The sequence below is a fragment of the Pristiophorus japonicus genome, chromosome 8 (assembly GCF_044704955.1).
Source record: "Pristiophorus japonicus isolate sPriJap1 chromosome 8, sPriJap1.hap1, whole genome shotgun sequence".
Classification (NCBI taxonomy): domain Eukaryota; kingdom Metazoa; phylum Chordata; class Chondrichthyes; family Pristiophoridae; genus Pristiophorus; species Pristiophorus japonicus.
In genome coordinates this window covers 103,637,211-103,663,823 of record NC_091984.1, presented here as the reverse complement: position 1 = coordinate 103,663,823, position 26,613 = coordinate 103,637,211, and the positions used below count along the sequence as shown (strand labels likewise).

The 26,613-nt window shown below is 45.5% G+C and overlaps 1 protein-coding gene across 1 annotated transcript in view; it reads left to right on the top strand.

Annotated features, from left to right (window-relative positions):
- The window catches only part of LOC139268133 (zinc finger protein GLIS1), a 506,600-nt gene that overhangs the window by 458,199 nt on the left and 21,788 nt on the right, over positions 1 to 26,613 (top strand). The gene's annotated exons all lie outside the window — the stretch shown is intronic.

Below are 26,613 nucleotides of genomic sequence, written 5' to 3'. Positions count from 1 at the left end.
ACTTTCAGCGATCTGTGGACAAGCACTCCAAGGTCCCTTTGTTCATCTACACTATTAAGTGGCCTACCGCTTAATGTGTATACCCTTTTCTTATTAGCCCTCCCAAAGTGCATTATCTCACACTTCTCTGAATTAAATTCCATTTGCCACTGCTCTGCCCACCTCACCAGTAGATTGATATCCTCCTGCAGCCCATGACTTTGCTCTTCATTATCAACCACACAGCCAATTTTAGTGTCGTCTGCAAACTTCTTAATCATACTCCCTCCATTCAAATCTAAATCGTTGATATATATATACCACAAAAAGCAAGAGACCCAGTACTGAGCCCTGCTGAACTTCACTGGAAATATCCTTCCAGTCACAAAAACATCCATCAATCATTATCCTTTGCTTCCTACCTCCAAGCCAATTTTGGATCTAACTTGCCACTTTGCCCTGGATCCTATGGGCTTTAACCTTCATGACCAGTCTACCATGCGGGACCTTATTAAAAGCCTTGCTAAAGTCCATATATACTACTATCCTCATAACTAAGGTTCTCCATTCCAGGCAGCATCCTAGTAAATCTCTTCTGCACCCTCTCTAGTGCAATCACGTCCTTCCTATAATATGGTGACCAGAACTGCACGCAGTACTCCAGCTGTGGCCTAACCAAAGTATTATACAATTTAAGCATAACCTTCCTGCTCTTATATTCTATGCCTTGGCCAATAAAGGTACGCACTACCCTCATCAACCCTCTTGGTTACCTCCTCAAAAAATTCAATCAGGTTAGTCAAACACGATCTTAACAAATCCGTGCTGACTGTCCCAAATTAATCCTTGTCTATCCAAGTGCAGATTTATCCTGTCTTTCAGGATTTTTCCAATAATTTTCCCACCACTGACGTTAGGCTGACAGGCCTGTAATTACTCGGCCTATCCCTTTTTCCCTTCTTAAACAAGGGTACTACATTAGCAGTTCTCCAATCCTCCTGCACCATGCCCAGATCCAAAGAGGACTGGAAAATGATGGTCAAGGCCTCTGCTATTTCCTCTTTTACTTCGCTCAACAACCTGGGATGCATTTCATCCGGGCCTGGGGACTTATCTACTTTCAAAGCTGCTAAACCCCTTAATACTTCCTCTCTCACTATATTTATTTCATCCAGAATATCACACTCCTCCTCTATAGCAGTATCTGCATTACCTCTTTCCTTTGTGAAAACAGATGCAAAGTATTTGTTAAGAACCCTACCAACATCTTCCACCACCTCACAAAGAATACCCTCATGGTCTCTAATAGGCCCTACCCTTTCCTTAGTAATCCTCTTACTCTTAATATATTTATAGAACATCTTAAGGTTTTCTTTTAATTTTACTGGCCAAGAACTTCTCATGCTCTCTCATAGCATTCCTATTATTCTTTTAATTTTACCTCTTAACTTTCTATATTCCTCTAAAGATTTTATAGTATTTAGTCGTCGGTATGAAACATAAGCGTCTCTATTTTTCTTAATCCTCCCCTGTAAGTCCCTCGACATCCAGGGGCTCTAGAATTATTTTTCCCAGCTTTTTTCTTTAAGGGCACATGTTTGGCCTGAACCTTTCGGATCTCCTCCTTGAATGTCTTCCACTGTTCCGACACCGATTTACCCACAAGTTGCTGTTTCCAGTTCACTATGGCCAAATCACTCCTTAACTTAGCAAAATTAGCTTTTCCCCAATTCGAAACTTTTATTCCAGGCCTATTCTTATCCTTATCCATAACCAACTTGAATCTGACTGAATTATGGTCACTGGCACCCAAATGCTCCCCCACTAACACCCCTTCAACCTGCCCAGCTTCATTTCCCAAAACTAAATCCAAGTCCGCCCCCTCTTGTGTTGGGCCATACTGACTAAAAAAGTTCTCTTGAATGCATTTCAAGAATTCCACACCCTCTATACTCTTCACACTAAATTTAACTATCAATATTTGGATAGTTAAAATCCCCTACTATTACTACCCTATGGTTTTTAGACTTCACAGCAATTTGCCTACATATTTGCTCCTCTATCTCCCACCCACTGTTTGGGGGTCTATAATACACTCCCAGTAGTGTGATCGCCCCTTTTTTGCATCTGCCCTAGGGCAGGTCCTAACTCCAGTCTCACACATGAGATTCTTAAGCCACTTACGAGGGAAGAAGTGCTTTTCTTTGCCTTCCTCTCAGTTTTTGATTTTGGTGTACCTTCTCCTTGATGGGCTGCAACCAGAGTTAAAGATCCCCAACTACCCGTTAGGATAAGGAGCCACCCGCATCCATCAGACGCAAGTACCCGTGCTGGATGTCAATTCAGTATTAAGAACATAAGAACAGCAGAACATAAGAAATAGGAGCAGGAGTAGGCCATTTGGCCTCTCGAGCCCACTCAGCCCTTTAATAAGATCATGGCTAATCTGATCATGGACTCAGCTCCACTTCCCTGCCCGTTCCCCATAACCCTTTATTCCCTTATTGCTCAAAAATGTGTCTATCTCCGCCTTAAATATATTCAATGATCCAGCCTCCACAGTTCTCTGGGGCAGAGAATTCCATAGATTTACAATCCTCTGAGAGAAGAAATTCCTCCTCATCTCCGTTTTAAATGGGCGGCCTCTTATTCTGAGACTCTGCCCCCTAGTTTTAGTTTCCCCTATGAGTGGAAATATCCTCTCTGCATCCACCTTGTCGAGCTCCCTCATTATCTTATATGTTTCGATAAGATCACCTCTCATTCCTCTGAACTCCAATGAATCCCACCTACTCAACCAATCCTCATAAGTCAACCCCCTTATCTCCGGAATCAACCTGGTAAACCTTCTCTGAACAACCTCCAATGCAAGTATATCCTTCCTTAAATACGGAGACCAAAACTGTACGCAGTACTCCAGGTGTGGCCTCACCAATACCCTGTACAGTTGTAGCAGGACTTCTCTGCTTTAATACTCCATCCCCCTTTCAATAAAGGCCAAACATTCCATTTGTCTTCCTGATTACTTGCTGCACCTGCATACTAACTTTGTGTTTTTCATGCACAAGGACCCCCAGGTCCTTCTGTACTGCAGCACCTTGCAATTTTTCTCCATTTAATTGATTTTCTATTTTTTCTGCCAAAGTGGCTAACCTCACATTTTCCCACGTTATACTCCATCTGCCAAATTTTTGCCCACTCACTTAGCCTGTTTATATCCCTTTGCAGATTTTTTGTGTCTTCCTCACAATTTGCTTTCCTACCCATCTTTGTATCATCAGCAAACTTGACTACTTTACACTCGGTCCCTTCATTCAAGTCACTGATATAGATTGTAAATAGTTGAGGACCCAGCCCTGTGATACCCCACTAGTTACTGTTTGCCAACTGGAAAATTACCCATTTATCCCAACTCTCTGTTTTTTGTTAGTTAGCCAATCCTCTATCCATGCTAATATATTACCCCCAACTCCATGAACGTTTATCTTGTGCAGTAACCTTTTATGTGGCACTTTATCGAATGCCTTCTGGAAATCCAAATACACCACATCCACTGATTCCCCCTTATCCATCCTGCTCGTTACATCCTCAAAGAACTCCAGCAAATTTGTCAAACATGATTTCCCTTTCATAAAACCATGCTGACTCTGCTTGATTGAATTATGCTTTTTCAAATGTCCTGCTATTGCTTCCTTAATAATGGACTCCTGCATTTTCCAATGACAGATGTTAGGCTAACTGGTCTATAGTTTCCTGCTTTCTGTCTGCCTCCTTTTTTAAATAGCATGTTACATTTGTGGTTTTCCAATCTGCTGGGACCGCCCCAGAATCAAGGGAATTTTGGTAGATTATAACCAATGCATCCACTATCTCTGCAGTCACTTCTTTTAAGACACTAGGATGTAAGCCATCAGGTCCAGGTGACTTGTCCGCCTTTAGTCCCATTATTTTACCGAGTACTACTTCTTTCGTGATAGTGATAGTATTAAGTTCCTCCCTCCCTATAGCCCTTTGATTATCCACTATTGGGATGGGTCTTCTACCGGAGGATCGATACAAAATATTTGTTCAAAGTCTCTGCCATTTCCCTGTTCCCCATTATTAATTCCCCAGTCTCATCCTCTAAGGGAGCAACATTTACTTTAGCCACTCTTTTCCTTTTTATGTACCTGTAGAAACTCTTACTGCCATAGAAATAGTGGATGTATTGGTGATCATTTTCCAACAGTCTATCGACTCTGGATCGGTTCCTATGGACTGGAGGGTAGCTAATGTAACACCACTTTTTAAAAAAGGAGGGAGAGAAAACGGGGAATTATGGACCGGTTAGCCTGACATCAGTAGTGGGGAAAATGTTGGAATCAATCATTGAGGATGAAATAGCAGTGCATTTGGAAAGCAGTGACAGGATTGGACCAAGTCAGCATGGATTTATGAAAGGGAAATCATGCTTGACGAATCTTCTGGAATTTTTTGAGGATGTAACTAGCAGAATGGACAAGGGAGAACCAGTGGATGTGGTGTATTTGGACTTTCAAAAGGCTTTTGACAAGGTCGCGCACAAGAGATTGGTGTGCAAAATCAAAGCACATGGTATTGGGGATAATGTACTGACGTGGATAGAGAACTGGTTGGCAGACAGGAAGCAGAGAGTCGGGATAAACGTGTCCTTTTCAGAATGGCAGGCAGTGACTAGTGGAGTGCCGGAGGGCTCAGTGCTGGGACCCCAGCTCTTTTACAATATACATTAATGATTTAGATGAAGGAATTGAGTGTAATATCTCCAAGTTTGCGGATAACACTAAACTGGGTGGTGGTGTGAGCTGTGAGGAGGACGCTAAGAGGCTGCAGGGTGACTTGGACAGGTTAGGTGAGTGGGCAAATGCATGGCAGATGTAGTATAATGTGGATAAATGTGAGGTTATCCATTTTGGGGTCAAAAACACGAATGCAGAATATTATCTGGATGACGGCAGATTAGGAAAAGGGGAGGTGCAACGACACCTGGGTGTCATGGTTCATCAGTCACTGAAAGTGGGCATGCAGGTACAGCAGGCGGTGAAGAAGGCAAATGGTATGTTGGCCTTCATAGCTAGGGGATTTGAGTATAGGAGCAGGGAAGTCTTACCACAGTTGCACAGGGCCTTAGTGAGGCCTCACCTGGAATATTGTGTTCAGTTTTGGTCTCCTAATCTGAGGAAGGACGTTCTTGCTATTGAGGGAGTGCAGCGAAGGTTCACCAGACTGATTCCAGGGATGGCTGGGCTGTCATATGAGGAGAGACTGGATCAACTGGGCCTTTATTCACTGGAGTTTAAAAGGATGAGAGGGGATCTCATAGAAACGTATAAGATTCTGATGGAACTGGACAGGTTAGATGCAGGAAGAATGTTCCTGATGTTGGGGAAGTCCAGAACCGGGGACATAGTCTTAGGATAAGGGGTAGGCCATTTAGGACTGAGATGAGGAGATACTTCTTCACTCAGAGAGTTGTTAACCTATTGAATTCCCTGCCGCAGAGAGTTGTTGATGTCAGTTCATTGGAGTTAGATATGGGAGTTAGATATGGCCCTTTCGGCTAAGGGGATCAAGGGGTATGGAGAGAAAGCAGGAAAGGGGTACTGAGGGAATGATCAGCCATGATCTTATTGAATGGTGGTGCAGGCTCGAAGGGCTGAATGGCCTACTCCACCTATTTTCTATGTTCCTATGTTTCTATCTGTTTTTATATTTTGTGCTAGTTTACTTTCATAATCTGTCTTCTCTCTCTCTTTATAATTTTTTTAATTGTTCTTTGCTGGCTTTTAAAAATTTCCCAATCCTCTGGCCTGCCACTCGTCTTGGCCACTTTGTATGCCCTTGTTTTCAATTTGATACCAGCCCTTATTTCCTTCGTTAGCCACGGATGGTTATCCCTTCTCTTAAAGTCTTTCCTTCTCCTTGGAGTATATTTTTATTGAGAGTTATGAAATATCTCCTTAAATGTCTGTCACTGCTCCTCAACTGTCCCACACTTTAATCTATTTTCCCAGTCTACTTTAGCCAACTCTGCCTTCAATCCTTTTGTAGTCTCCTTTATTTAAGCTTTGGACATTGGTTGAGATCCAACTTTCTCACCTTCCAACTGAATTTGAAATTCAACCTTTACTAGGAGATCGTTTATTAATCCTGTCTTCAGAGCAGCCACTCAAAGGGGCTAACTGGAGTGGGGCTCGAACTGATCCCTTCTGAGTCAGAGGCAAGAATACTACCAGTGAGCCAGTGGTCACTCCTTCCGGATGCGAGTACCCCATTCTCTGGTAGACTCTCCACTCACCGGGGCTCAAAACCTTCTCCTTCTGACTCGGAGGCGGGAATGCTACCACTGAGGCAAAGGCTCACTCCCATTGTACCTAACCCAAATGTCCATTTTCCACAATTTGAGCCTAGACAGGGAATATTGACAAGCTAATTGACTTTGGGGAACATCACAGCTTAGTCTGATCTTGTCTTCATCTGACATCCACAGATGTATGCTTTGCAGCGACAACTCTACCCGAGTTTTCTGCTCCATATCTCAGTGGTACTGAGGTGAATTGTCGTGCCCCAACCATCATCTCAGGTGGGATTGGCTAACTCAACATACACTAGTATGTACAGTGCCACACTGGACAGTTCACTTACTTATTGAGATGCTGCCGATATTTCTGGGTGATCGTTTGGAGATTTATCAGGTTAGACAATGAGGCAGCACCATCCCCATTATTGAATTGCATAACAGCAGTGATGTTGGTAATCAATTTAATAATTGGATGGGAATTCCACAGCTTCTGTATATTCTGTACACTAAACACTTAAGTAGAATAATTAGAATACGGAGTGGGAAAATTATATTAAAAAAAATTAAATTGTCATCGGTAAGGAATTTCACTTTTTTTAGAGTTGTATAAGCTCTAACAAGAAACAGATATTGCGAACAGCTAAAATACATTTCCACTGAAGACTGCCAAGAGGCAATCATATTTTATCATTAAAGTTTAAACACAGGCATGCAAAAAAGCCATTGACTAGTGAAGTGCAGTCCAGTTAATGAAAAAAATTAAGTACAGGTGAGCTGCCACATTTAAAATAGGTTGGGTTGATACAAGCCTTGTGGGTTTACAGCCATATGATTTTTATCAGTCAACTTTGCTTGGTATTCGATTCAACACAGCTGGATGCTCAATGCTGTGAATAAATAGGGTGTTATAAAGCAGAAATTGAACAATTACTGCAGCTTCCCTAGTGGTTCAGTGGGTAAATGCACTGCTTGGTGTCTCACTGAGTCTTAAAGGGCACAAACATCCCAGATTTAATCCTTGGTCTGTTCGAAGTGAGTTGATCTTAGGTCAGGCCAATGTTGGGGTACTACAATTGTCATCAGTACTCCTGAGCTCGGAAAGTTAAAAGTCACCCAGAATTCTTGCTTTCGCTGCTGGAAAATGAACATGTGTCGATGTTCACGAGATCAAGACTGAATGGTTGTGATGACCCCTATGATGTAATCGTCTTCCCACAGTCACCATTTATGCTCACATGTGAAGAATAACTATTTGGATGAAGTACTGTGGCACTGTACTTGAACGGGAGTCACTGCCTTCAGGACAGAATAGCAACAAAGAAATGAAATAATTCCTGATCATTTAATTTTAAAGAAAAAAATGAAAGCCATTGTGAACAATCACAGATACATCACAGGATTTGGCTGCATTAGTTTGTCGGAAAGATGTTTCTGAACTGGCACAGCTGTTGAATAGTTGAGTTTTACACAAAGATTTATAACGTATTTGAAATATTCTGCACATTCCACAATACAAAGAAAGAATCACCTGGCAACAATTAAGCTTATGATACACTTTAAACTAAAATAGGGGAGAATTTGGCTTCTTAATTCAAAACGTTCTCTGAAAGTGAACAGCACAACTGTTTCCTGAGCTCGTACTGACAGTGAGTTCCCTGGAGACGGGACCTCATAAAACAGCATGGGGCCATAAACTGGGCCGTGTCCAAACTCCAGATTAACACCACATCAGCACACTGAACTGCAGCTTTAATGGGATTCAGGAAGTGACAAAGGTAATCAGGGCACATTTCTGAAAATACACAAATCACCCTAACTCTGATTTGTTCAAAAGATGAAAAGAAATCATGTAGATATACTTTTATATTTAATCCCAAATAAGATTAACAGTAATGCTTAATTTGTCTTTTAGTCTCCTGGTAGGAAACGAGGCTGAAATGTGTTATACATAGGATGATACATAAAAATGCATATACCCTGTATTACATACAAGATAGTACACAGGCTGGAATGTGTTCCTTTCGATAAAGCACAGGCTGAGGTAGATTTAAGATAAGACGCTGCCAGGAACATCACCATCTCTGTCCTGTTTATTTTGTTAGTTGCCGAATTTAGTCCCATTTGGATTATTTTATGTTTGGGTTACTTAAATATTTTTGGCATAAATGCACTAAATTTTGTCCCACGTGAGCATTGCCAGTCTCCTGATCCTACTGTAGATTTCGCAGGTGAATTGCCAGAAGTCAAAAGACAAACTAATGGCTATGGTAATTAAACCATCATATTCCATGGCTGTTGGCTTGTTGGGGATGGTGGGGGAAGGGCAGTGAAGGGCAATTTCTATTTCCTGATTGATTGGCACAGGTGTGTTTGTGGAGGGGAAGTGGGTTGACTGTGGATATATGACTGTGTAACTTGGGGTACTGAGACAACAATCTTATATCTAAAGTTCTACTGGGAAGTGTTGTAGGCAGCAATATGGCTGCAATCATCAATTGTTTGGAAATGCAACACAAGCTGCAGATGGGTGTGGTGCTGCAGCCCTCTGGGTACTTAACTTAAGTGACATTTCTTCATAGGTGAACCTAGACAGTGTCATTGAGCAATTTGATTCTGGGGACACCCAAGGCAAGTCCAATCTTATGCTTGCACACCATCTGTAAGCACCTTCCAAGTAAAGAACTTTGGCTGACTTCCCACCCCTACCCCTCCCTAGTCCAGGAGTGCTGAGACTAATTATAGTACCTCTATTGAAACTCATGTTAAGATTAACTAGCTCAATACCAGGGCAGGATTCAAACATGGGACCTTCTAATCTGTATAGTTCAGCACTGTACAAAGGGGTAGATTTTCAACTTGTTCCCCAGTGTAAAGCTGGTGTTTTGAATTGCTGTCTGTTATAGAAACCACCAACAACAACGTATTTATATAGTGTCTTTAACATTAATAAAACATCCCAAGGCGCTTCTTCTTCTTAGGCAGTCCATTGGAGTCAAGGATGACTTGCTTCCACATTAATATGAGTTCTCAGGTGACTGATGAGACTGATGCGGGATCTACAGTTTCTGTCACAGGTGAGACAGGTGGTGGTTGAAGGGACGGATGGGAATTACAGTCACTGTCAGAGGTGGGACAGTCATTGAAGGAGAAGCTGTGTGGGGAGTCTGGTTTGCCGCACGCTCCTTCCGCTGCCTGTGCTTGTTTTCTGCATGCTCTTGACGATGAGACTCGAGGTGCTCAGCAGCCTCCCGGATGCTCTTCCTCCACTTAGGATAGTCTTTGGCCAGGGACTCCCAGGTGTCAGTGGGGATGTTGCATTTTATCAAGGAGGCTTTGTGGGTGTCCTTGAAACGTTTCCTCTGCTCACCTGGGGCTCACTTGCCATGTAGGAGTTCCGAGTAGAACGCTTGCTTTGGGAGTCTCGTGTCAGGCATGCGAACAATGTGGCCTGCCCAACGGAGCTGGTCGATGTGGTCAGTGCTTCAATGTTGGCCTGATCGAGAACACTGACATTGGTGCGTCTATCCTCCCAGGGGATTTGCAGAATCTTGCGGAGACATCGTTGGTGGTATTTCTCCAGCGATTTGAGATGTCAACTGAATATAGTCCACATCTCTGAGCCATACAGGAGGGCGGTATCACTACAGCTTGGTGCCAGATTTGAGGGTACGTTTATGGCATATGCATATGGCAAGTAAATGGACAATTAATACAGCAACTTCATGAAACTCACGGGGAGGTTAAGGGCGAGATGTAATTTTTGCAAAGACCACAGCAGAGCGACACAAATCACTCAGCAACTTGTGCCAATTTGCAATTCACGGGGTCTCTTCCTCGCCACAAGTTACTGGCCGATTTGCACATTAATAACGACATGCATTGTTTATATGCCATTAATCTTTTCAGTATATTCTGGGCCTATGTGGTTCATGTTTTGTATCCCTGTCTTCACCAATTGGAAAAAGAAAATCTATCATGACAAGACAAATTTAGAACAGATTAAAAAAAAAACTTCATTCAAAATGTGATAATTGTTTTGAATAATTTACCAAGCAAGGTAATTGAGACAAAATCATTGGGGTTATGCATAATACAATTAGATTAAATGGTGAATAAATATACTAGCGGGGTGAGCTTCAGGGGACTGGGAGGCTTTTTCTGATTCCTGACTTTTCTTATGTTCTGAAAGATGGTTTCCAGTTTGTTTCACTTGGAGAAATAACTGTGGAAAATAATGGGAAACTGGTTTAGCATAATGCAGAGCTTAGCAACCTGCAATGTATATTTCTCAGCGAAAGCCCAGCTCTGTAGTGCCAGAATTCAGAAAGTGTGTGGTGGGGCTGGGGGTGGGGTGGGGATTCCTTTGGTGCAGGAGGCCATCTACTCCTGGCTATGATAGTGGGGACTAGCACGCTACTCGGAATTCCTTCACGGCAAGCGAGCCAAAGGTGGGCAGAGGAAACGTTACAAGGACACCCTCAAAGCCTCCCTGATAAAGTGCAACATTCCCACCGACACCCGGGAGTCCCTGGCCAAAGATTGCCCTAAGTGGAGGAAGTGTATCCGGGAGGGCGCTGAGCACCTCGAGTCTCATCGCCGAGCGCATGCAGAAACCAAGCGCAGGCAGCGGAAAGAGCGTGCGGCAAATCTGTCCCACCCACCCTTTCCCTCAACGACTACCTGTCCCACCTGTGACAGGGACTGTGGTTCTCGTATTGGACTGTTCAGCCACCTAAGGACTCATTTTTAGAGTGGAAGCAAATTTTCCTCGATTCCGAGGGACTGCCTATGATGATGATATTACTAGTGCATTTGGCATTCGGAAGAACGCAAGGGTCTCTATTGTTATGTCTTGAATAAAGAGTCAGACTAGATACTGCAAGCTCAAAGTAAGATGTGACCGTAGTCCTTTATTACAGATCAGAGTGCCTCTCCAGCCTGTGAGGCCTCCTTATATACAGGTGCTCCCAAGAGATTGTGGGATCCCTTGGGACTCCAGGGGATAAGCCCTATGGTAGTTAGACATGGTATTTACAGGTTTACATACATAACAACACTTCCACCCCCCCAAGTCAATAGTGTAACTATTTACAATGTGAGTCGATCTGGGGTCTTCCTTTCACTGGTTGATCATCTCGGTGCAAATGCTGGTGTTGGTGAGTCGTTTGTTGGGCCTTCGCTGGGCTACTGAGCAGCTGGCCTTGCTGGGCTGCTGGGGGTGGTGAGTCCTGCTGGGCTGCTGCGGGTGATGGGTTCTGCTTTGTGGTCAACCGCTGGGTCGGTTGCCACTTGTGTGTGTGTTGGAGGGTCGAAAAAGGTAGAGTCTATTGTGGTTTGTTCTGGATAGTCCGTAAATCTGAGTTTGGTTTGGTCCAAGTGTTTCCTGCAGGTGAGTCCATTTGCGAGTTTGATCAAAAACACCGTACTCCCTTCTTTGACCAAAACAGTGCCAGCAAGCCATTTGGGACCTTGTCCATAGCTCAAAACAAATACAGGATCATTTATTTTAATTTTGCGTGACACATTTGCATGATCATGATAAGTATTCTGTTGAAGCCGCCTGCTCTCTACCTGTTCGTGTCGATCAGGGTGGACTAATGAGAGTGTTGTCTTAAGTACCCTTTTCATGAGCAGTTCAGAGGGAGGAACCACAGTGAGCGAGTGGGGTCTTGTGTGGTAACTAAGCAGGACTCAGGATAAGCGAGTCTGCAGTGAGCCTTCAGTTATCCTTTTCAAGCTCTGCTTGATTGTTTGAACTGCTCGTTCTGCCTGACTGTTGGACGCTGGTTTAAACAGGGCAGATGTGACATGTTTGATCCATTGCGGGTAATGAAATCTTTGAATTCGGCACTGATAAAGCATGGCCCATTGTCACTTACAAGGACATCAGGCAGGCTGTGCGTGGCAAACATGGCCCGTAGGCTTTCAATGGTGGCAGCGGACCTGCTTGCCGACATTATCACACATTCAATCCATTTGGAGTACGCATCTACAACCAATAAAAAAAAAATTCCCCAAGAATGGGCCTGCATAGTCGACATGGACCCTGGACCATGGTTTGGAGGACCATAAACTTAGTGGCACCTCCCTGGGTGCATTGCTTAACTGGGAACATGTATTACATTTGTGCACGCAGGACTCTAAGTCTGCATCGATACCGGGCCACCACACGTGGGATCTGGCTCTCGCTTTCATCATTACGATGCCTGGGTTGGTGCTGTGGAGATCACTAATGAAGTTGTCCCTGCCCTTTTTTGGCACAACTACCAGATTACCCCACAGGAGGCAGTCTGCCTGTATAGACATTTCATCTTTGCGTCGCTGGTATGGCTTTATTTCTTCCTGCATCTCCAACGGGACACGAGACCAACTCCAGTGGAGCACACAGTTTTTATTACGAAAGACAGTAAAAGGTCTTGGCATACGGTAACAGGGGATTGCTCACTCTCGAATGCTTCCATTACCATAACTAAATCTGCAGGCTGTGCCATCTCCACCCCTGTGGTGGGCAATGGCAGCCTACCGAGAGCATCAGCACAGTTTTCTGTGCCTGGTCTGTGGCGGATGGCGTAGTTGTATGTGGACAACGTGAGCGCCCATCTTTGGATGCATTCGTATTTATCCCCTTACTTTCAGAAAAGGCTTATGGTCGGTTTCCAATTCAAATTTGAGCCCAAACAGATATTGATGCATTTTCTTTACCTCGTAAACACACGCTAACGCTTCTTTTTCGATCATACTGTAGACCCTCTCAGCCTTAGACAGACATCTGGATACATAAGCAACTGGTTGCAATTTCCCAAATTCATTAGCTTGTTGCAATACACACCCGACCCCATACGACGATGCATCACCTGCTAGTACCAAACGCTTACATGGATCGTACAACACAAGCAATTTGTTTGAACATAACAGCTTTCTAGCTTTCTCAAAGGCATTTTCTTGGCTTTTACCCCATACCCATTCATCTCCTTTACGCAGTAAAGAGTGCAGGGGTTCTAACAATGTGCTAAGACCCGGTAAGAAGTTACCGAAATAGTTCAGGAGTCCGAGAAACAACCGCAGCTCCGTCACGTTCTATGGTCTCGGTGCGTTTTTGATTGCCTCCGTCTTTGAATCGGTGGGCCTGATGCCGTCCGCCGCGATTCTTCTCCCTAGGAACTCCATTTCAGGCGCCAGGAAAACGCACTTCAAGTGTTTTAGCCTGAGCCCCACACGATTAAGCTGACTAAGAATCTCCTCCAGGTTCTGCAGGTGCTCGACGATGTCCCAACCTGTAACCAAGATGTCGTCCTGGAAGACCATGGTGTGTGGGACTGACTTCCGCAAGCTTTCCATGTTCCTCTGGAATATTGCTGCGATCGATCGAATCCCAAACGGGCATCTGTTGTAAATGAAGAGACCTTTGTGCGTGTTGATGCAGGTGAGGCCTTGCGATGATTCCTCCAGCTCCTGCGTCATGTAGGCTGAGGTCACGTCCAGCTTCATGAATGTTCTCCCTCCCGCCAGCGTCGCAAATAGGTCGTCTGCCTTTGGTTGAGGGTATTGATCCTGCAGTGAGAAACGATTGATAGTTACTTTGTAATCACACAGATTCTGACGGTGCCGTCTCCCTTGAGGACTGGAACAATCGGACTGGCCCACTCATTGAATTCGATCGGCGAAATGATGCCCTCTCTTTGCAGCCTGTCCAGCTCGATCTCCACCCTCTCCCTCATCATGTAAGGCACCGCTCTCACCTTGTGATGGACGGGTCACGCCCCCGGAATCAAAAGGATCAGCACTTTTGCTCCTTGGAACTTCCCGATGCCTGATTCTAACAGTGAGGGGAACTTGCTTAGGACCTGGGCACACGAGGTGTCGTCGACGGACGAAAGCGCTCGGACATCATCCCAGTTCCAGCGTATCTTTCCCAGCCAGCTCCTGCCGAACAGTGTGGGGCCATCGCCCGGTACCACCCAGAGTGGTAACTCGTGCATCGCTCCATCGTAGGAGACCTTTACGGTAGCACTGCCAATTACGGGAATCAGTTCCTTTGTGTACGTTTTCAGTTTAGTACGAATGGGAGTCAGGACTGGCCTTGAAGCCTTGCTGCACCACAATTTATCGCTCATTATGGACTGGCTTGCACTCGTGTCCAACTCCATGGACACCGGGAGTCCATTTAATTCAACCTTCAGCATTATCGGGGGACACTTTGTGATAGATGTGTACACCCCATATACCTCTGCCTCCTCGGTCTGAGGCTCTGGTTCATCGTGATCCACCGTGGATCTGTCCTCCTCTGCAACATGGTGGTTTGCAGGATTAGCAGGGTTTGCAGCTCGCCTGCACATATGTTGGAGGTGTCCCATTGTTCCACAGCCCTTGCAAACATATCCTTTGAAGTGGCATGAATGGAAACGATCACCCCCGCAGCACCAACAAGGTGTTAATGGCCTTGCATTCACCACCCTTGATGGTAGATTCTGAGTCATCTGCGGATGTGCAGCTGCAGGTGTGTAAGTCCTGCCATGTACATTTCGATTCGAAAACAACGTTACTTTGTTCACAGTACATGCAGCAGCACTTGTGTGCAGAGAAATTTGTTTTGTATTGTCACTGGTGGCGATAAACGCCTGGGCTATCGCTATGGCTTTACTGAAGGTTGGGGTCTCTACAGTTAAAAGTTTGCGAAGTATTACTTTTACAAGTACAAAGAAGTCCCTGAGCATGTGCTCCAAGTGTCCTTCAAATTCGCAATGTCCTGCGAGGCACCTTAGCTTGGCAACGTAGCTCGCCACTTCCTGGCCTTCAGACCTCTTGTATGTGTAGAACCGATATCACACCATGAGAACGCTTTCCTTCGGGTTTAGGTGCTCTCGGACCAATGTGCACAACTCATCGTATGACTTGTCTGTGGGTTTCGCTGGAGCAAGCAGGTTTTTCATGAGGCCATACGTTGGTGTCCCCCAAACGGTGAGGAGGATCGCCCTTTGTTTGGCAGTGTTAGCTTCTCCTTCAAGCTCGTTGGCCACGAAGTATTGGTCGAGTCGCTCCACAAAGATTTCCCAATCATCTCCCTCTGAAAATTTCTCCAGGATACCCATGGTTCTCTGCATTGTTGCGGTGGGGTTCGTCATCTGTATCCCGTCGCCAGTTGTTATGTCTTGAATAAAGAATCAGACTAGATACTGCAAGCTCAAAATAAGGTGTGACTGTAGTCCTTTATTACAGATCTCAGAGTGCCTCTCCAGCCTGTGAGGCCTCCTTATATTTAGTGCTCCCAAGGGATTGTGGGATCCCTTGGGACTCCAGGGGATAAGCCCTCTGGTGGTTAGACATGGTATTTACAGGTTTACATACATAACATCTATTCTCTCCAAAACCACCCCCTTGAATGTCCAAAGTCCACATATATTACCAGTTAAAATAGGTGGGATTCTTGTCCCATTTCTCACAACTGAGCTTCAGAGACCAAGACCAGATGATTTGCCTTCACCCTTGATCATGTATTACTCTAGGCACAACACAGACATTCCAACAAACACAATTACTCTGCTGCAAGCACCTTGCAATCAATATGTTTAATGGTTTCTCTGCAAGGAAATTTTTGAAAACTATCATTTAAAAATAAAGACTGACCAGTGGTTTGTTGTCCTTTTACGGTGTGCACCACCTCTTTTTTCCTCTGAATTATCCTGGGCTGTAGAATTCCGGAAGGCACTGCTCAACTCATCTCACTGTGCAATTTAAGTTGTTGCTACTATTAGCACAGTGCAGGATCAAACCAGAGTCTAGCCACTGCATGGTGCTACCCTGGTAGCACATGATTAAAAAAAACAATATCTGCAGAAGGCACTGATTCATGCAGGGATACAGTTAGACAAACCTCAACAACCTGTAGGATTATGTTTCTACAACTGAGAAGTTTAAGGGTTGACTCATAGAAAAAGATACAACAGGTAGTCTTAGTTCAACTATTTTACTTGATTAGTCAACAGTAAGCAAACAATACATACACTTCCTTGGTACAAGTCCAAACGATTGATTAGTTTGGTTGAGCTCTTGTAGATCTTTGTGCGGGCAATCAACCCACCCGGCTGCAGTACAGTTGCTTAGTTTCACAGGGCTAGAAATTAGCCTGCCTAATGCATGTTTTAATGCAATTTTTTCGTTAAAACTGCTTTTTGTTCTTAAAATGAAGTGCACAAAATTTCCCAAAGTTTAAGAATAGCATTTTCAAAATATTGCCGAAAAGCGGATCGCCCTGGTGCAATGCGGAAAAATATTGCACCGTCTAAATTTGGCCGGTCGACAAACCCGTATTCGGGTGAAAAAATACCGCACGAGAAAAGCAGGCGTTGCAAACCCAGAAACGTCGGTAAGTATGAAGACTTGCAAAAAAGGTAAGTTAAAGTTTTTATTTTTTAATTCTTTTGCAGCGATTTACTTAGTTAAGGGTCTTGTAAATGTTTTGTGATTTTTGATTTTTTTTCAATTTTTTTGTTTTTTCTCCCCTCCCAGAGCCTGTATTTTTGGCGTTGATAGGCCTCGGGCTAAAGTTGGCGAGATCGTGGTTTCCACCGCGAGTACTCGTGCAATGACGTTTTCTCACAACAGGCGTATTTTGTGGCCAAATTTACCCTGTTAATAAATGGTGACATTTTTATTCATATTTGTTCACAAAAATGACGTTATTTATCAAAAAATGACAGCTAGGGAATATCTAGCCCACAGTCCTTTATATCCCCTGGGTCAGTCATATGACCGGGCTGATCCTTGCAAGTAGGCTTTTGACCAAATCTCAACATGATGCTCCACTTTTGTCTCAAGGTTTCAAATACAATCATATCTTCTTTCAGCACATGCTCACAGGATTCAGTATTAACAAACTAAATCAATAGCAGTGATTAAATGTAAGAGACATAATCAAGGACACTTTGGAGTTCCATAGCTTTCTTATCAAAGAGTCAATGGGCTAGAAATTTGGTGCATTTTCACCTCCAGTTAGGGGGCGCTAACGGGGCGCAAATGAGTTTGCGACCAGGCGCGGCACTGTTAACGACTCCCGCAATATTAGGCGGGGGTTTAGCGGCAGTGCTACGGCTTTGCACCCCAATCTCCTGCGCCCGGAGATCGTGATGTCATTGCCTCGCACATCGCCCGTTAGTGCCCCAGCCCCAAAATTGTCTTTTGTCCCCTGCAGCAGCGCCGGCAAAAACACCGACAGCTGCAGGAGGCGTGTCTCGGGCAGCCGGCCACTCCCAGGGTGAAAATTAACGCCGATGTGGCAGAGTCAAAAATCTTTTAAAAACTTACCTTTGTTTTCCCGCTCCAGATCCGGTTTCTTCACGGGGTCCTGGCTGCAATTGCTCAGCCTGGCACTCTGCTTGAGTGCCGAGCTAATCGCGTGGCACACCCACCCACTGGTGGTCCAGGTAGGACCCTTTTTCCTTTCCAGAGTCAGCAGCATAGGCCCTTCCCTTTAAGTAAGGAAAGAGCCCCTCGGACGCCCAGTGTGCAGCGCTGCTGAAGCGTCCGCCCCGTTAGCGCCCCAGGAAGGTGAGGGCGGTATCCAGAATTTCTCGAGAGGGGCGGGACTTCTACACTTGGCGCTAAGTTTCACGTCTCCTGATTGTTACCGCCAAACAGGGCGATACTGAATTTCTCCCCCTATGAATTGAATAGTCCTTTGTGGTTCCTAGGCACATCACAAAGAGGAGCATAAGATCTAATCAACAACTAAAGCCTCCAAGGACAAGCTTTTCCCTTTGTTAGCTGCAATAGTTTCCACTGCCTATGCACAATGCTTACTGGGTAGTTTTTTGGTCAAGTAAACCATATATTCAAATGGAATCCACATCCTTATTACAAATACATGATTGTGTATGGATTCTTCACTCCCTGCATCTCCAGAAAATTGTACAAGTTGTACATAAACTCCTTCAGTTCACCCTTAAGTGAATACGATATGTGACAGGCAGGTTAACTGTCATGGAAAAGGAAAAGCATATATCAATTTTGTACAATATTAGTCTTGGTGTTTTGAACACATGCATCATTATCATAGGCAGTCCCTCTGAATCGAGGAAGACTTGCTTCCACTCTAAAAATGAGTTCTTAGGTGACTGAACAATCCAATATGAGAACCACGGTCCCTGTCATATGTGGGACAGACAGTCGTTGAGGGAAAGGGTGGGTGGGACTAGTTTGCCGCAAGCTCTTTCCGCTGCCTGCACTTGATTTCTGCATGCTCCCGGCGATGAGACTCGAGGTGCTCAGCCCCCACATGCACTCCATGCCAAAGCCCTTGGTCTTACTGTGCACAAATTACACAAACACTCCTTCAAACCATACAGTGCTTCACCCAACATCTACACAAGCAGACTTTAGAGCATGGGTAACAAGACTGTTATCAGAAGTGGGAACCCTGACTGATCTTTCCCCTCTCGGCCGAGCTCAACTCACACCGGATGGAACCTCTTGATCTATATTGCTCAACTGCAAATTGAGAGTGCATTTACTAACTGAACCATAGGGAGGACTTATCATTTAGAGTTTATATTTGATGCATATTTATAGATTTTCAAAGTATTTTGAAAACTTGAGTTTTTTGGCAATAGTTGTACAGAAGTCTGGAGTACCGTGTGACCAGAACGGGCTTTAGCAGTAGAGGAGGAAGTTGAGTTCCACGTACTGCAGTTTCAAAACATTATCTTTATAATATCTGAAATAAAACAGTCCTATGGTATGCCCTTCCAATCTTTTACTGCTGAGCACTTATTATCCGATTAGCTTTTTGAATTCTGTTTTTACAAGGATGCCATTGCACGTTGATGTTAATATTCAACCCTGTCAGCAGTATCAGTTACTGATCTTTATTATATTAAGTTTCTGATTTGTCATGAAATATACACAACATTTTTTAATGAAATAAATTGATCTTTACGTTAAAAACAAACTTCCCATCACTTTCCTGTCTCAATAGTTTCCATTCTGGCAAGTCAATCACCATTTGATCTTAAGAGACAGTTGCATGGAAGGTGTAGCTTCATTGGTTTATGATCAATCCCTGGTTTGTCCCTCAAGCTGTGCTTCAGATGATTAAGTTGTCTGGTGCTTCCCCCGCAAAGAAGGCCTGGGGAGCCTGGTTTCTGCAAATCAAAAGAGCAGGCTATTCCTTCTGTGAGTGTAATCAGGAGTGTCATCCTCTTTCCTTCTGGAGTATCTTAATTGGTACAGATGGGATTATGTGCTATGTTTTAAATTCAACCATTTGTAATTGTTATTCGCACAGCAACCAGTGTTGAAAAGATAGTGGGGGTTAAATTGGAAGCTTATTCAGTATAATACAGGAAGCATGCCAATTTAGTGTTGTCTGCTCATTATAATGATTTATAGCCTGGACCTGAAGTACTGCGTACATTTTGGTCTCTGTATTTAAGGAAGGATATACTTGTATTGGAGGCTGTTCAGAGAAGGTTCACTAGGTTGATTCCGGAAATGACTTATGAAGATAGGTTGAGTAGGTTGGGCCTATACACATTGGAGTTCAGAAGAATGAGAGGTGATCTTATGGAAACATAAGATAATGAGGGGGCTCGATAAGGTGGATGCCGAGAGGATATTTCCACTCATAGGGGAAACTAAAACTAGGGGACATAGTCTTGGAATAAAGGGTCGCCCATTTAAAACTGAGATGAGGAGAAATTTCTTCTCTCAGAAGGTTGTAAATCTGTGGAATTCTCTGCCCCAGAGAGCTGTGGAGGCTGGGTCATTGAATAGATTTAAGGCAGAGATAGATAGATTTTTGAGCAATAAAGGAGTAAAGGGTTATGGGGAGTGGGCAGGAAAGTGGAACTGAGTCCATGATCAGATCAGCCATGATCTTATTGAATGGCGGAGCAGGCTCCAGGGGCCAAATGGCCTACTCCTGCTCCTATTTTTTTATGTTCTTATGTATTTATGCGTGCAGCCAGCGCTAACCGCGGTGTTCATTGGCTGCATGCATCAGCAGGGGGCCCAAAATCATAACTACCTAGCAGTACTTAAAGCAAGCCTGCACGGCTTAAAGCTACTCTGCGCCTCTTAAAGGAAAGGTGCATTGTGGTTGCTGGAAGTGCTGAGATCATTGGAAATAGTATGCAGTGCAACAAGCAGCGATGGCTGACCATGAGCGAGATTGTATATGAAAGTATTTAGACGCTGCACTGGAGGTCTTGGTGAAGGAGATGGAAAGGACAAAAGATGTCCTGTATCTGCAGGGGTGCAGGAGGCCCTTCAGAGACGTGATGAGAAAGTAGTGGGAACAGACAGCCGCAGAAGTCAATGCCAGAAGTTTAGCCACAAGGACCTGGATGCAGTTCCACAAGAAGTTTGATGACCTTACACAGCTGGTGAAGGTCAGTGAATGCATCTTCAAATGCCATATCCTATCAACTGCAGCACTAGCCTCAGCCACTGCTCAATTCACCAACCTTCCATCACTCACCTACCAAAAATCTCTATCAGGACTCATACCTAACATTCATATGTTTCACCTCCCCCTCACCCTTGTTGCAAGCCTCACACCCACATCTCACACGTTGCACACACTGCCAGTTATTCAACCATGAAAGCTACATCACCCAAACACATTGCACTACACTCACTAACACAGTTCCCTCTCTCTTGCAGGAGAAGCTGACGCACAACCAGAGGCAGCAGGAACTAACTGGAGGGGAGAGATGCGCCTGCATGTTCTAACCCCCATGGGGGAGATGGTGCTGGCTATTTTGGGAAGGGCCATTGCTGAGGCCTATGGCCATCGGCAGGGCTGAATCCATTAAAGATGACGGTATCCTCATACCTAATCCTTCTTCTCACATCCCACTCCTCCCACAATCTCTTCTGACTTACAAGCTGCAGATGGTGTAAGCATGTACTTCTTACTTTCTCCTCTCCCCTCACCACAACCTTACCCTTGTCCCTTTTTCCTTTCAGATACCCAAGAACTGCAATCTGCCCAGACAGTGGAGGAAGAGTAAGAAGACATTGATAAATTAGACACACTGTCACTCAATTCCACACTCGCAACCAACAACTCAGATATTAACACTGCGTATATCTTAGAGGATAGCACAGAGGCAGGATCTGCACGTAATGAGACACCTGATACTTTGTACAGCAGCCAGGAAAGCACAGGTGGCAGCTCGCCAGAGGGCGAGGTCCCACACTAGTTCTGCTGCAGAGGACAGAGATGAGCACCTCGATGGGCCACGCTACAGGAAAAAGCTAATGGGTGTACACAATGAAATGCTCGGTGCATTGGGAAGCCTGCCAGAAAGCCGGTGTTCAATGTCAAGAAGCATGGAGAAGTCCGGCACCAACTTGGCACAGGGCTTTGCACAGAGCTTGCAGCCCATCCTTTCCAGCATGGAAATGATGGCCAACTCCATCAACACATTGTGGAACCAACCATGATGCAGCATCTGATGGCCAATGTCTCAGCTTCCATTGCAGCACAAATGTATGAGTGCTGCAGTGGAAGATCAGACTGCTGCCATCATGGCTGCGGATACCAGTATTCAAAGGGGCTTTCAGGGTGTCACAGCAGTCCAGCAATCTGTCCTCAGATTGCTAGGATTTCTGAAGGGCCACCCTGCGGGGAGTGGCAATGGTTTCATGGAGCACGAACCAGCTGTCTTCTCTCAGGACGACAGCATTTGTGATCCCTCCCCTGCCATTCTGCCAGTGCCCTTGCTGTTGCCCATCAGTCAGCAGCCCAGACTGCTGCTGCCCATGCCACGATAATGCAGTCTAAAACCGAGCCTTTTAGGCCCAGAGCTGCTCGGGGTCGTCCTCCAAGACCATCTAGTCTCCCTCACTGAGGGCCCAAGTTTCCACACGCGCCTAGAACGGCGCAGTCCCGACCTGGACGCCCGTTTTTCGCGCCACAAAGTGCGCCTAAAAAAATCCTCCATATTCTCCACCTCCCTGCAGGTCCTCTGGCCCTCGGCGCAGTGCAGCACGAGCTGTAGGGGGGCGGAGCCAGGTCCCTGCGCTGAAAACAGTGCCGGGACCTCTGCACATGCGCGCTACAGTGGGCACGCAAGTGCAGTAGCTCCAGGCGCCGAACTGTGTGGGAGGGGCCCCTGGGGCTGCATGAATAAGGCTCCTCCCACGGCAAGCTCCTGCTTCCCCTCCCCCCCCCCCCCCGACCAGACCCGACACCCGCTCCCGGCCCCCCCCCTGCCTCCGGACCACACCCGACACCCGCTCCCCCCCCACCCCGACTGGACCCGACCCGCGCTCCTGTTCCCGCTCCCCGCCTCCCCGACTGGACCTGACCCGACCCGCGCTCCCACCCCCCCGACCCGACCCGACCCCCCCCCCCCACACTGGACCCGACCCAACTCCCGCTCCCGGACCGGATCCGACCTGACCTCCCCCCCCCCCCCCACTCTCTCCCTCTCCCTCCCCCCCACTCTCTCCCTCCCCCTCCCCCCCTCTCTCTCCCTCCCTCCCCCCGAACCGAACCGAACCTCCCCGACCCGACCCAACCTACCTGTAAATCTGGTGCTGGGGACGGGCCCTGCCCGAAGTCTCGGGCCGGCCCGTTCAGCTTTCGGTCCCGAAAGGCCTGCCTGAAGCACTTTCACACAGGTAAGAATATGGTTTATTTAATCTTTTCTTTGCTTATAAATGTTTATTCAGGTTGGATTTATTTGTATAATATTTGTAGAAGTATAAATAAGGATTTATTGTAGAATTTAATGACTTCCCTTCCCCCCCTCCCCCCCACCTCGTTCTGGAAGCCTAATTTGTAACCTGCGCCTGATTTTTTTTAATGTGTAGAACAGGTTTTTTCAGTTCTACAAAAATCTTCACTTGCTCCATTCTACTTTAGTTTGGAGTACGTTTTCACTGTGGAAACTTTCAAATCAGGCGTCAGTGGCCGGACACGCCCCCTTTTGAAGAAAAAATTCTGTTCCAAAGTAGAACTGCTCTACCTGACTTGAACTGCAGAAAAAAAAATGTGGAGAATTGCGATTTCTAAGATAGTCCGTTCTCCACCAGTTGCTCCTAAAAATCAGGCGCAAATCATGTGGAAACTTGGGCCCTGAATGTCAGTAGCCTTTTACGGGCCATGCTAAAGCTACTGGGGTAGCACTTCGTAGGAGCACTACGTCAGGCAAAGACACACAGAAGACATGAACAAAGGGAATGCACAAGGGTGATTAGTTTAATTTTGTATGCAATATGGCATGATTTAATTTATAAATTTGGTTTGGAATGTTTCTTTTGTGGTGGCTTTTAATTTTGTAATGTGGCCAAGAGGACAATGTGAAGGTCAGTGACAGAGGGAAAGTTAGGATTGTGGGACTGTTTATGAATGGGTAATTGGGATTGAAGTTACTGGTATCATACGGCCTGGGTAGAAAGGGGCTGTCTCGGTTGCAGCTTCCTTTCCTCTTCTTCCTCTTCCACCTCATTATCTTGCTTCTCAGCTTCTGGCCTGATAGGTCGTAGTAAGGGCTGTTCCCTCATGCTGGCAAGGTTGTGCAGCATACCACCACAAATCTTGAGACCCACTTAGCCGAGTACTGCAGGGATCCCCCAGAGTGGTTCAGGCAGTGGAATCGTTGCTTTAGCATGCCAATGGTCTACTCTGTCAGGTTTCTTGTGGGCTACATGGCTCACGTTGTATGCATGCTGTGCACTTGTGCATGGGTTGCAAACCGGAGTCCTGAGCCATGGCATCAGCAGATCGACCTTTCGTTTGCTGTGGTGACTGAAGTAGAGCTGGCCTAGTGGACTGCCGTAGAATGAACACATGACTGCTGCTAGGATACCGGGCATTGACTTGCATGATGCGCTGCCCATGGTCACTAACCAGCTGTACGTTGAAGAAGTGGAATCCTTTTCAGTTCAGGTACGTGGCAGGGTTGGCATGAGGCGCCCAAAAGCAATGTGTGCGCTGTCAATGGCACGCTGCATCATGGGGAAGCCTGTAATCCTTGCAAACCATTGTGGTCACTCCGCTGGCTTCTCTCTGGTAAAAGGGAAAGAAATGAAGTTGCCTCTCTTTCAACAGAGAGCCTCAGTGATCTTCATAATGCAACAATGCACTGCAAGATGTTGTTAATATCGCCAGCACCAATCTGGAAGGAGTTAGACGCATAAAACTTCATAGCCATGGTCACCTTCACAGCCACTGGCAATGAAGTCCTTGCCCTGCTCTGAGGTTGGGCTTGTGGCTGCAGCAGCTGGCAGATTTCAGTGACGACCTCCGTAATGAAGTGCAGATGTCTCAAACATTGGTTGTGGCTGAGGTTCAGGTAGGAAAATTGCTCCCTGAACACCCTAGGCAAATATGGCCTCCTCCCCCTCCCTCTTCTAACAGCGTGTTCTGCTCTGAGTGGCCTCTCCAAGTCATGCTCAATTCCAAGAGGATGGCCGACAAAGAGATTTAGATAGGTTAAGCGAATGGGCTAAGGTTTGGCAGATGGAATACAATGTTGGAAAATGTGAGGTCATCCACCTTGGAAAAAAAAACAGTAAAAGGGAATATTATTTGAATGGGGAGAAATTACAACATGCTGCTGTGCAGAGGGACCTGGGGGTCCTTGTGCATGAATCCCAAAAAGTTAGTTTGCAGGTGCAGCAGGTAATCAGGAAGGCGAATGGAATGTTGGCCTTCATTGCGAGAGGGATGGAGTACAAAAGCAGGGAGGTCCTGCTGCAACTGTACAGGGTATTGGTGAGGCCGCACCTGGAGTACTGCGTGCAGTTTTAGTCACCTTACTTAAGGAAGGATATACTAGCTTTGGAGGGGGTACAGAGACGATTCACTAGGCTGATTCAGGAGATGAGGGGGTTACCTTATGATGATAGATTGAGTAGACTGGGTCTTTACTCGTTGGAGTTCCGAAGGATGAGGGGTGATCTTATAGAAACATTTAAAATAATGAAGGGGATAGACAAGATAGAGGCAGAGAGGTTGTTTCCACTGGTCGGGGAGACTAGAACTAGGGGGCACAGCCTCAAAATATGGGGGAGCCAATTTAAAACTGAGTTGAGAAGGAATTTCTTCTCCCAGAGGGTTGTGAATCTGTGGAATTCTCTGCCCAGGAAAGCAGTTGAGGCTAGCTCATTGAATGTATTCAAATCACAGATAGATAGATTTTTAACCAATAAGGGAATTAAGGGTTATGGGGAGCGGGTGGGTAAGTGGAGCTGAGTCCACGGCCCGATCAGCCATGATCTTATTGAGTGGCGGAGCAGGCTCGAGGGGCTAGATGGCCTACTCCTGTTTCTAATTCTTATGTTCTTATGACTCGTGCACCCATGTCTGGGAGCAACTTGTTTGTGCAGAAGCCTTGAAGTCAGCAAAAAGTACTTCTGCACCTGCCACACCAGTCCCTGTAGACTTCTGAAACTTAAAACAACTATAGAAAGCACCAAAAATGTGTAGCATTGTAGCAACATACAGAAGAAATAAACCAGCAACTAACCTGTAAGTAATTATAGAATCATAGAAAAGTTACAACACAGGAGGCCATTAGGTCCATCATGTCCGTTGCATAGGCGGTCCCTCGAATCGAGGATGACTTGCTTACACGCCAAAAACGGATGAATTCACAGGTGTTTCAATGAGGGACCTAATATTCCAGGTCCCGAACTACATCCTGAAGGGTGGAAGATGCCTGTGCATGGATTTGTTTAACGTGGGGTGACCGTTGCACACCAGCCACTACACGGGCTTGACAGAGCTCGGCCTTTGTCCAGTGGCAAGGGTTGAACCAGGATGGTTGGAGACCTGCTCTGCTGCACGGACCCAATGCACACATATATCGCAGTGTGGGCTGGCCCGTGCTGCCCCTGGGCCCCTGCCCCAAACTCACGCCTGTCCTGGGCCCTGATCTCACATCCCTCCACAGTCTCTCACAGAGAGATATATATATAGATACACACATACATACATATATATATATATATATATATATTTATATATAGACACACACACACAATTTTATATATATATAAACACACACACACATTTTATATATATATATTTATATATTGACACACACACAGACATATATAGACACACACAGATGTATATAAATATATATAGACACACACACACATATATATATAACTCTCTGTTGGGTTGCTGGAGTCTCTTCCATGTCCGTTGATGATCCCTTTAAATAGCACTGGTGGATGGTCCTTCATGCTGCTTAACATCGTGTTCAGCTGTATGAGGTTAAGAGAGGGCGTCAGTGGAGGAGGAGGTGTAGTCATTTACACCGACTTCAGGATCAAAACAAAAAAAAACAAAGCGGAAT